General features: G+C 48.8%; 1 pseudogene; it reads left to right on the top strand.

The window, feature by feature from the left end:
• Positions 1-3,560: 3,560 nt before the first annotated feature.
• LOC119086225 lies at positions 3,561-6,007 on the top strand (annotated as a pseudogene).
• The last annotated feature ends 3,415 nt before the right edge of the window (positions 6,008-9,422 follow it).

The following is a 9,422-nucleotide window of genomic DNA, read 5'->3' as shown; positions in this document are numbered from 1 at the left end:
GAGCTCATTAGCGGAAGGATGATGAGAGGTCAGACCCTCTTCCTCTGCTCAATATACCCTCTCTTCATCCATCCTATAAATTACTCCAAGCCTGTCATCATGCCCAGAGTCCCCACCACACGCCTAGGGTGCCCTGCCACACTTATTTCCACCCACTCATCCCTCCACTTAGAGGTGGCCCCTTTCAAGTCTCCTGCAGTGAGCTGGATTCTCTGCCACCTGCCCTGATACATCCCACAGCTTACCATGTTGTTATCTTTTCCCTTTTAATTGGGGTATAATTATCCTTACCCCCCAAAACTGGACAGACTACTCTATGATGACAGTCTTCGAAAGGCAGTCATCTGTGAACTGAGCTTCTTGTCCCCAGCCCCAGGCCAAGTCCCACGCAAAGGCTGGACCCTGAGAGAGTGAGACTGTGGGCCTTTGAGTTTCCTCTACTCACATGGTGCCTTTAGAAATGGCCTCTTCTAATGCAAATAGATCCATATCTATCACCCTGCACAAATCTCAAGTCCAAGTGGATCAAAGACCTCAACATTAATCCAGTTACACTGAACCTGATAGATGAGAAAGCAGGAAGTAGCCTTGAGTGCATTGGCACAAGAGACAATGTCCTGAACAAGACACCCATACTGCAGACCACTAAGATCAACACTTAACAAATGGGACGTCATGAAACTGAAAAGCTTGTGTAAGGCAAAGGATACCATCAATAAGACAAAACAGCAGCCTTCAGAATGGGAAAAGATCTTTACCAACCCCATATCTGACAGAGGACTGATTTCCAAAATATATAAAGAACTCAAGAAACTAGACATTAGCAAACTAAATAATCCATTTGAAAAATGGGGTATGCATCTAAGCAGAGAATTCTCAACAGAAGAATCTCAAATGGCCAAGAAACACTTAAGGAGATGTTCAACATCCTTAGCCATCAGAGAAATGCAAATCAAAATGACTCTGAGATTCCATCTTACACCTGTCAGAATGGCTAAGATCAAAACTACAAGCAACGGCTCATGCTGGAGAGGATGTGGAGCAAGGGGAACACTCCTCCATTGCTGGCGGGAGTTCGATCTTGTACAGCCACTTTGGAAATCAGAATAATAGTTTCTCAGAAAACTCGGAATCAATCTACCTCAGTACCCAGCTATACAACTCTTGGGCATATACCCAAAAGATGCTCAATCATACCACAAGGACACTTGCTCAACTATGTTCACAGCAGCTTTATTTGTAATAGCCAGAACCTGGAAACAGCCTAAATGCCCCTCAACTGAGGAATGGATTAAAAAAAAAAAAATGTGGTACATTTACACAATGGAGTATTATTCAGCTATTAAAAACAAGGATACCAGGAAATTTGAAGCAAATGGATGGGAGAAAAAATCATCCTGAGTGAGGTAGCCCAGACCAAGAAAGACAAACATGGTATGTATTCACTTATAAGTGGATATTAGACGTAAAATAAAGAATAATTATGCTACAGTCCACAGACCCAGAGAAACTAGGTAACAAGGAGGGTTCATGGGGGGGAATGCCCAGATCTCCCTAGAAAGGAGAAATACAAGAGATTTTGTGAGTGGACTGCAGATGGGTGGGGATGGGAACAGGAGCAATCAGGTTGGGTGGGGGTATAGGGAGAGAATACTGAAAGAGACTACTGGAAAGTGGGGGGCATTTCAGGGTCAGGTAAAAACCTAGTACAAGGGAATTTCCCAGGAATATACAAGGATGATCCTGGCTAAGACTCCTAGCAATAGCAGATATATAGCCTGAACTGGCCATCTCCTGCGACCAGGCAAGACTTCCAGTGGAGGGAATGGGACACCAACCCAGCCACATAACCTTTGACCTACAGTCTGTCCTGCCTACAGGATGTGCTGGGGTAAGGGTGTCCTAGAGATTGAAGGAGTGGCCAACTAATGACTGGTGTAGCCGAAAACCCATGCCAGCAGAGTAAGTCCGTCCCTGACACTGCCTGGAGCACCAGGACTCACAGGCTGGATGACCCAGAGACCTAGGACAGAACCAAATATGACTGGAGGAAAAAATGTCAATGTAATGATGCCTAAGACATTCAGCTATACACATAGATCGATGCCTAGCTCAGTTGTCATCAGAGAGGCTTCATCCAGCAACTGATAGAAACAGATGCAGCCAAACATTAGACGGTCTTCAGGGAATCCTGCAGAAGAACAGGGAGAAAGGATTGTAGGAGCCAGAGGGGTCAAGGTCACCACAAGAAAACTCACAGAATCAACTAACCTGGGTTCATAGGGGCTCACAGAGACTGAACCGACAACCAAGCAGCCTGCCTGGGACTGACCTAGGCACTCTGCATATGTGTTACAGTGGTGTAGCTTGCTTCTCTTGTGGGACTCCTAACAGTGGGGACAGGGGCCGTCTCCAACTCTTTTACTGGCTTTTGGGACCCTACTCCTCATACTGGGTCACCTTGCCCAGCCTTAACATGGGGAGGTGCTTAGTCTTACTGCAACTTGATATGCCATGTTTGGTTGATACCCATGGGAGACCTGCCCTTTCCTAAACAGAAACAGAGGAGGAGTGTACTGGGGGGAGGGGGACTGGAACCGGGGAGTACAGGGGGAGGGGGAGGGCGGGGGGGGAGGGGGAGGAACTGGAAGGAGAGGAGCGGGAAACTGTGACTGGGGTGTAAAATAGATAAATTTTTTGAAAAAAAAAAAAAAAAGGTCTCTTCTGCTTTGTAGAGTTAGAAGATGGCCCCGTGAAGGGAAGAGAAACCACTGTGACCTAAACTCATTGCCTGTGTGACCACTTCCTCTCCCAGGGAGGACAGATGTCCCAAGTGTCCTATGGTGTCAGGGTCAGAAGACAGAGCCACATACAGGGCTCCATTTACCATCTGCTCCCACAGCAGGGCCGTTTCCTCCCTGACCAGCAGAGTTGCATCTGGGCAGCCAAGCATCTCTGGGGCCTCCTTCTGCTAAAGGGTGCTCCTTCCTCACCCCCAGCACAGACTAAGGATACCCACAATGCCTCTTGTCTAACAGCAAGTTTGGAATACTCCTCTGCCTGTGGCTTCTAAAGCTAATGGACGTCACTGGGCCACCCCGTGAGGCACCCAATCAGTCTCACAGCCTGGAGCCCAGATGTACCAACACGAACCCTGGTAGTTCTGAAGAGCAAGCCCACAGCCCAAAAGGCCAAGTCTCTCAGTTCTACACTACGCAGAGTCCCGAGCTTTGTATGGTTAAGAATGTGGCATTAAGGCCCCTCACCACCTCAGAAGTCACTTTGATGAAATTCAACAGGTTTAGTTCCTGTTGGGGACAGGACACTGGACAGTGCTCCCAGGCAGTGGCAGCCTGTGCTCCTAAAGAAGCTGACTCTGTTCCCTGTCCCCAGCCACTGGTAGAGACTCAGAAGTGCTACCTACTGGGTGGTGTACACTCAGTCCCCAGAGAGCCCTGCTTTCAATGGCCTGGGGACTGTGGATACCACTCTTGGTCTTTAAAATGTGAAAGCCTGGACTTAAAGCACCACTCGGGGTGCTGTTGGGGATGAAGGTGACCATGATGGAGTCCATTGTTCCCCTTCAGGAACAGGGTAGCAAGCAGCTGTTGGAGGCTTGTCCCAAACTTGTGCTGCACATCAGAGGGAGCCCCCAGCCCACAACCTCCAGCCAACAGGAGCTGAGACGGTAAGACGTCATCGGGGCAGGAGGCAGCAGTCGGTAGCTGAGGCAGAATGCCAGAGACATCTTCAGGAAGGGCCTGCCTCCTAGATATGAATTTGGACAATGTGGGTCCAGGCTCCCGAGGCAGGGCCCTACAGACTCCGAATGTTGACGAGCCAGCAAAAGCTCAAGGCCACGCCAGCCCCGGGGCCGCCCGCTGTCAGCCACACTTTCTTTTTCCTGTGGCAGTCGGGATGGTGAAGACAAGTCGTCTCTGGAGACAACCTCAGACTTCTGTTTTCAAATTGGAAACAGCATTACTGGCTCTAATTTTCTGTGAAATTAACCGACACTCTCGCTCTCCTCCAGCGCTCGGGCTGCCATCCTGTGGGCAACAGCGGAACAGGAGCCGAGAGCGGGTTTCCACGGGAGGAGGTGCTTGCTCCGGGAAGGCTCGAAGCACCCATGGGAAGAAGAGTTGTCGTTCATCCTCTTGGGCCCTGTAGGTTGAGCCTGGGCAGAGGGCTCCCCTCACCGGGAAACAGAGGATCTCATACAGTAGTGGTGGCCTCAGACTGATGTCCAGCAGAACCCCAGGACAGCGGTGGGGGTGGGGATGGGGGCGTGCTCTCTACCTGACCCTACAGAGTCCAAGCAAACCGGGGTCTGTCACCGACTTGGAGAAGCAGTGAGACACAGCCAGGCTCTCAGCCAGCTGTCCCGGGCCACCCAAGTCTTTAAAGGCTCTAAAACCCTCTGAGGGGCAGAGGAGGGGTGTTTCTCATGAGATTTCTGGGAACCAACTTCAGAAAGAAACCAACCCTGCCCAGGAAGGGCCGGCAGGTGTCTCCTAGAGGTGCCAACAGATGTTTCCACATGCCAGTCTTTACTGTGAACTGAGAAGGGTCCTCCACTGAGAAGGTTCCACCGATTCTGTCCTGCTCTGGCCTCCTTGCCGAGGCAAACTTTACCACTGTGGAGAGAACTTTGCCTTTAAAGTTTGGGTCTTGGGTTTTTTTTTTTGGGGGGGGGTGTTTGTTTGTTTGTTTGTTTTTTAGAAAAAGACATCACAGTGTAGCCCTGGTGCCCCTGACTCCCAAGTCCTGAGATGACAGACATGAGCCATCAAGCCCAACCTAAGTCTTTTTATAACCTTTAACACTGCAGTTAAAACTCCTCAGTGGTACTATTTCCCGAGAAGTCTGCTGTGCAGTTTTTTAAAGCATTTGTTTTAGTTGAAGGAAAATGAACCGATCACTCTGTATGTTCAGACCCTGCTTCCGACTCCAAGGTGTGCAGCATGGTAAGGCTTAGAGTCTATGCTCAGGAAACATTCTGAACTCCTCTTGCCCACACGGAAGCCACAAAGGCAGTCGAGAGCCCTCCGGAGGGAGCAGAGCTTATGGGCGATCTCTGTACCTCATTCCCTACCCACTGGGATTTTGTCACTTGAAACACAGCCAGAGATGGGTACGGTGGCTGATGCCCAACGTTTGTGAAGCTAAGGCAAGAGGATTATTGAGGGACTAAGGCAAACCCTAAGCTCTATAGTAAGTTTCAGGGTAGCCTGGGCTACAAAGGGAGACTCTGTCTCAATTGAACCAATTGAGAATTGATTCAATTCTCAAATGAATCAATCCTCCTCATCACTGATAGGACATTCAGGGTTTGTTGTTGTTGTTGTTGTTGTTGTTGTTTTGTTTTGTTTTTGTTTTTTTGTGGAGTTTGGCTCAGTGGCCTATGTCTTCTCTGGGCTTCATGGTGGAAAACTGGCCATGAATCTAAGTGTTGTGGGTCAGAACGTGGCTTTGGTGGGGTAAGGGAACACGCCATCCCTTTCACATGCACGCCACTTACTGACTTCCTTTCCAAGTTCCCACACAGTGCCCACCCCTTCTCAGAAGCATGCAAGAAAAGCTTGGGAGAAGGTAGCTGTCAATGCAAAATGGACAACCACAAGAAGGACCAAGAGAAAGGAAAGTCAAGATGATGGATTTTGTTTGTTTCAGAGTCATGCGAGAAAAGAAAATGAGGAACGGAAAAATCAAGAACGAAGTTAAGAAGCATCGAAAAGAGCCTATGCTGGGAGCTTTCCTGGACCCCCCTGCTCCCCACTAAAAAAATGTCAGTTGCCTTTATGGCTATAGCAACAGTTGGCTATAGGAGCAGCAGCAGCTGAAGCTAAACTACCAACCGATGGGGCAATGGGGACAGGCAAGAAGGCCCCTGCCCAGAAGGCCCCTGCCCAGAAGGCAGGGACTCCTCCACAAGCTCAGAAGGGTCAGAATATTCCAGCCCAGGAAGCACCTGCTCCAAAGGCACCTATCTGGCAAGAAAGCATAAGACATTTTTTTAAAAGGAATGAAGGCTCTTTTTGGCTAAAAGAAAACAGTTAGCTAGAGTGGAATACCCAGAATTCCAAAACCAAGTCACGAAGGGCTAACCCTTTCCTGAAAATGGACAGATGTACCTTCGGTGGGTTTTGAAAACCATGGTAAAATAGATAGACTGTCTAGTTTACCATCCTGACTAGCTCCAGGCATACAGTTCAGCAGTGGGTGAACATCCGCGTGACTGTGTGTCCATTGCCACCACCCGCAGATTCTTCCATCGTATACAGATGGAACTCTGTCCCCACTGAACTCCGGCTCCCTGTGCCCCTCAGCAGCCACCCCAGCCCTCTGTCTCTATGGGTTTGGGGGGATCACATATGGGTGCCCTTTTTTGACATGCTCATCAAATTGTTCTCAAGGCTCAACCATGTGTTACCTATGTCACAGGTCTTTCTTTTTTAGGGAGGAATGCTATTCTGTATTGTGTGTTTTCCACTCATCTGCCTATCAACGCAGTTTGGTTCCGTCTTGGCTACTGTGAACAGTGTGACTGTGAACAGGATGAGTGAACAACTCCATAAAATCCAGGCTCCATTCCTTTGGGTTTATACTCTGTCTTCCCTGTTTCATAATACGTGATTTTATCTTCCCTTAGGTGTTTTACCCACTTGTAAAATCTTACATTTATTTAGTTGAGGTGTACCTGTAATGAATATTTTTCACATTTGTAAGTACAGATACCTCTAAATCAGCTTTCTGCTAATAAATACTCCTGGTCTTATGGAATGGAGGGGAGAAAACAAAGCGAGAGAAGAGGCAGGGGAGGTGGGGGAGGAGGGGGAGGTGTAAAACCCTGACCCACATCCCAGGGCCAGGCTCTGTCCGGCTTCTCCTGCTGTGGCTGCTCCTCTTCCTCCACCATCTACAGCCCTCTTCCTCTCTCCTCTCCCCTGTCCCTGCTAGGGCAAGCCAGGTCTTTCTCACTTCCATTCAGCCTCGGGCTCCTTCCCGCTTCTGAAGCCGTCCACTGTTGTTTCTGGATCACGATGGCACCCCTCTCAGGATCCATCCTCACACTGTTCACTAAGGGGGGGGGGACGCAGGCTCTGTTTGGAGGACGTGGTGAACACAGAAAGATAAACTTCACGGTGCATGAGTAATATTTGAAGATACAATTGTGCCCCAGTGTGGTGACAGTTCAGAATGCAGACCCGGGAACCTCCACCAGTGTGGGTGTGACAAGCTTGCACAGAGCCACGTGCATCGTGCCCTGTTTGGAGTAAGCGGGCGACAGTAATGTCACCCTAGCTCCCTGAAGCCTGTGGCTTGTGTGGTGCCTAAGATGAGGCGACCAGAGCTTAGTTATTTTCCTACTCGGTTCCTCAGTAAATGTTTCTAAAACATCTTTTCTATTCGCCCCCAAGCAGATGTTTAATGATAGGACAAACCTCCTCTATGAAACAGCGTCATGCAAAGCTGGGCTGTCCACATCAACACCAGAGGAAGTGTGGGAACGCCCACCCCAGAACCTGCAAGTGTGCTGAGAAGCAGTCCCCGCAGACCCACACCCCTTCCATCCATTCTTCTCCCAGATAACGCTGGCGGCTGCCCTGCCTGAAGGCAGCCACACACAGATGAGTGCGAGCAAGGGCAGAAGAATTCCGAGACAGGGTAACAGACTCAGAGAAAATCTACAGATGAACCAAAGCTGAATACCTTTGGTAACCTCTTTGGTAAGTAGTCACACTGACTGCTCAGAATATCTGTTTCTCCCAGGAGAAAACGAGAACCATAGGATTATATGACCTCTGGTCACTAAAATCAAATAACCCAAGAAGCCTTCGGAGCCCACAAATGCATACCCACGTGCATGCACATACACTCACATATGCGAGCAACATTCCATGGAAAGGGGGGGCACTGGGGTGGGGGAAGAGGCTTCCCTGATCCTTTTAGTTTTGAAGCAGAATGAAGCTTAGAAAACCCTAAGGGATTCACTAACCTGATTGTCAAGTTTCGGAGAACCTAGCTAAGCCTCACGGATGGCTGTGTAGCCCAAAGATCCTGCATCCCTCCTCCTCTGCTCCTGCTGAGCCCCCAGTGACACCTATAACTCCTAGCTCACATGGATGGGTCCCTAATTCCATAAAGAGCCGCTTCCTGATTGCATTAGCTGCATGATGAAGTTCCATATCATCCTGGGGCGGACCTTCCCTTCGCTTGTCTGATGGCATGAAGTAAATCAAAGGCCGCCTGCTTCAGAGGCCCGAGAGAACAGCAAATGAGGTGGAATTATCGCCCCCTTGGTGCTGAAGGATTCTCAAAGATCACATTAGACACTAGTCTCTACCTGTTTCCAGAAACAGAATTCCCACCACACTGAGTTAAGAGGCTTCCGCTGCCCCTCCTACGTTGTCCACCACCAATACCTGCAACCCCCCAGCCACAGCCTGGCCACTCAAACTTCAGTAACGCCAGCCATCATAGCTCATTCCCCTTGCGTTAGTTTGTTTTGTTGTTTCGAGACAGTGTCTCACCATGTAACTGTGGCTGGCCCAGGACTCACTATGTAGACCAGCTGGCTTCAAACTCACCAAGATTCCCCTGCCTCTGCCTCCTGAGCACAGGGATTAAAGGTGTGCATCATCATACCCAGCCTCCAGTGTTTAACAGTCCTTTCTTAAAAGGCATTTAGTCTCATCTTCAATAAAAATGAGTTGCATCACTAGCTAAATATGATTCTTTCTAGCACACATTCAAAAAAATATGCACAATCAGTCAAGCATAACAGACTTGTAATCAAATAAAAACTATGGTTCACACATTCCCTAAAATGCCACCCCAGGGCCAATGGTGTGTTCTGGGAACTTGGGAAGACAAAGGTTGCCTTAGTGTGCTTCCCCACCACGGGACCATAGCCCAGGCACACAGACCACGGGGCTATGGAGAGAGGTCTCCATCTAGCGGCCTCTTTTCTCATTACATCAAAGAGGCACATTCATTCTGTCCCCATGGGGGAGAGGGTGTTTTCCTGGGGTCTTTAATGAAATAAAATAAGGGTGATGTTTTGAGAAACTTGCGGATATGATGAAAGTCGCTGAAGTGAACAGTTTAAGGGGAGTATAATATGGAAAATTAAAACTTTGAGTTTTAAAAAGAACATTGTGAAAGTTTTTTATGAGCAGAAAGAAATGGTGCACCTCTTATGGTAGACTTACACGGCCCAGTGAGGCTCTTCTCTTCACATTGTTGTGGGAACGTGAAGTTTGACACCCAGGGACCACAGTTTTGAAAAACAGAAGTGGTCATTTCACGTGTGTTTGCAAACCATGTCTCAGTTTCTGGGAAGGCAGTCCGCCCAGGACCCCTTCTCTGATGTTCACTGGGTTGTTTCTTTTTAAGGACGCCTTCCCCCACTGAGACTC

The sequence above is a fragment of the Peromyscus leucopus genome, chromosome 19, assembly GCF_004664715.2.
Source record: "Peromyscus leucopus breed LL Stock chromosome 19, UCI_PerLeu_2.1, whole genome shotgun sequence".
In the NCBI taxonomy this organism is placed as follows: domain Eukaryota; kingdom Metazoa; phylum Chordata; class Mammalia; order Rodentia; family Cricetidae; genus Peromyscus; species Peromyscus leucopus.
The sequence above is the reverse complement of the archived record's forward strand: the minus strand, read 5'-3'. Positions and strand labels throughout refer to the sequence as shown.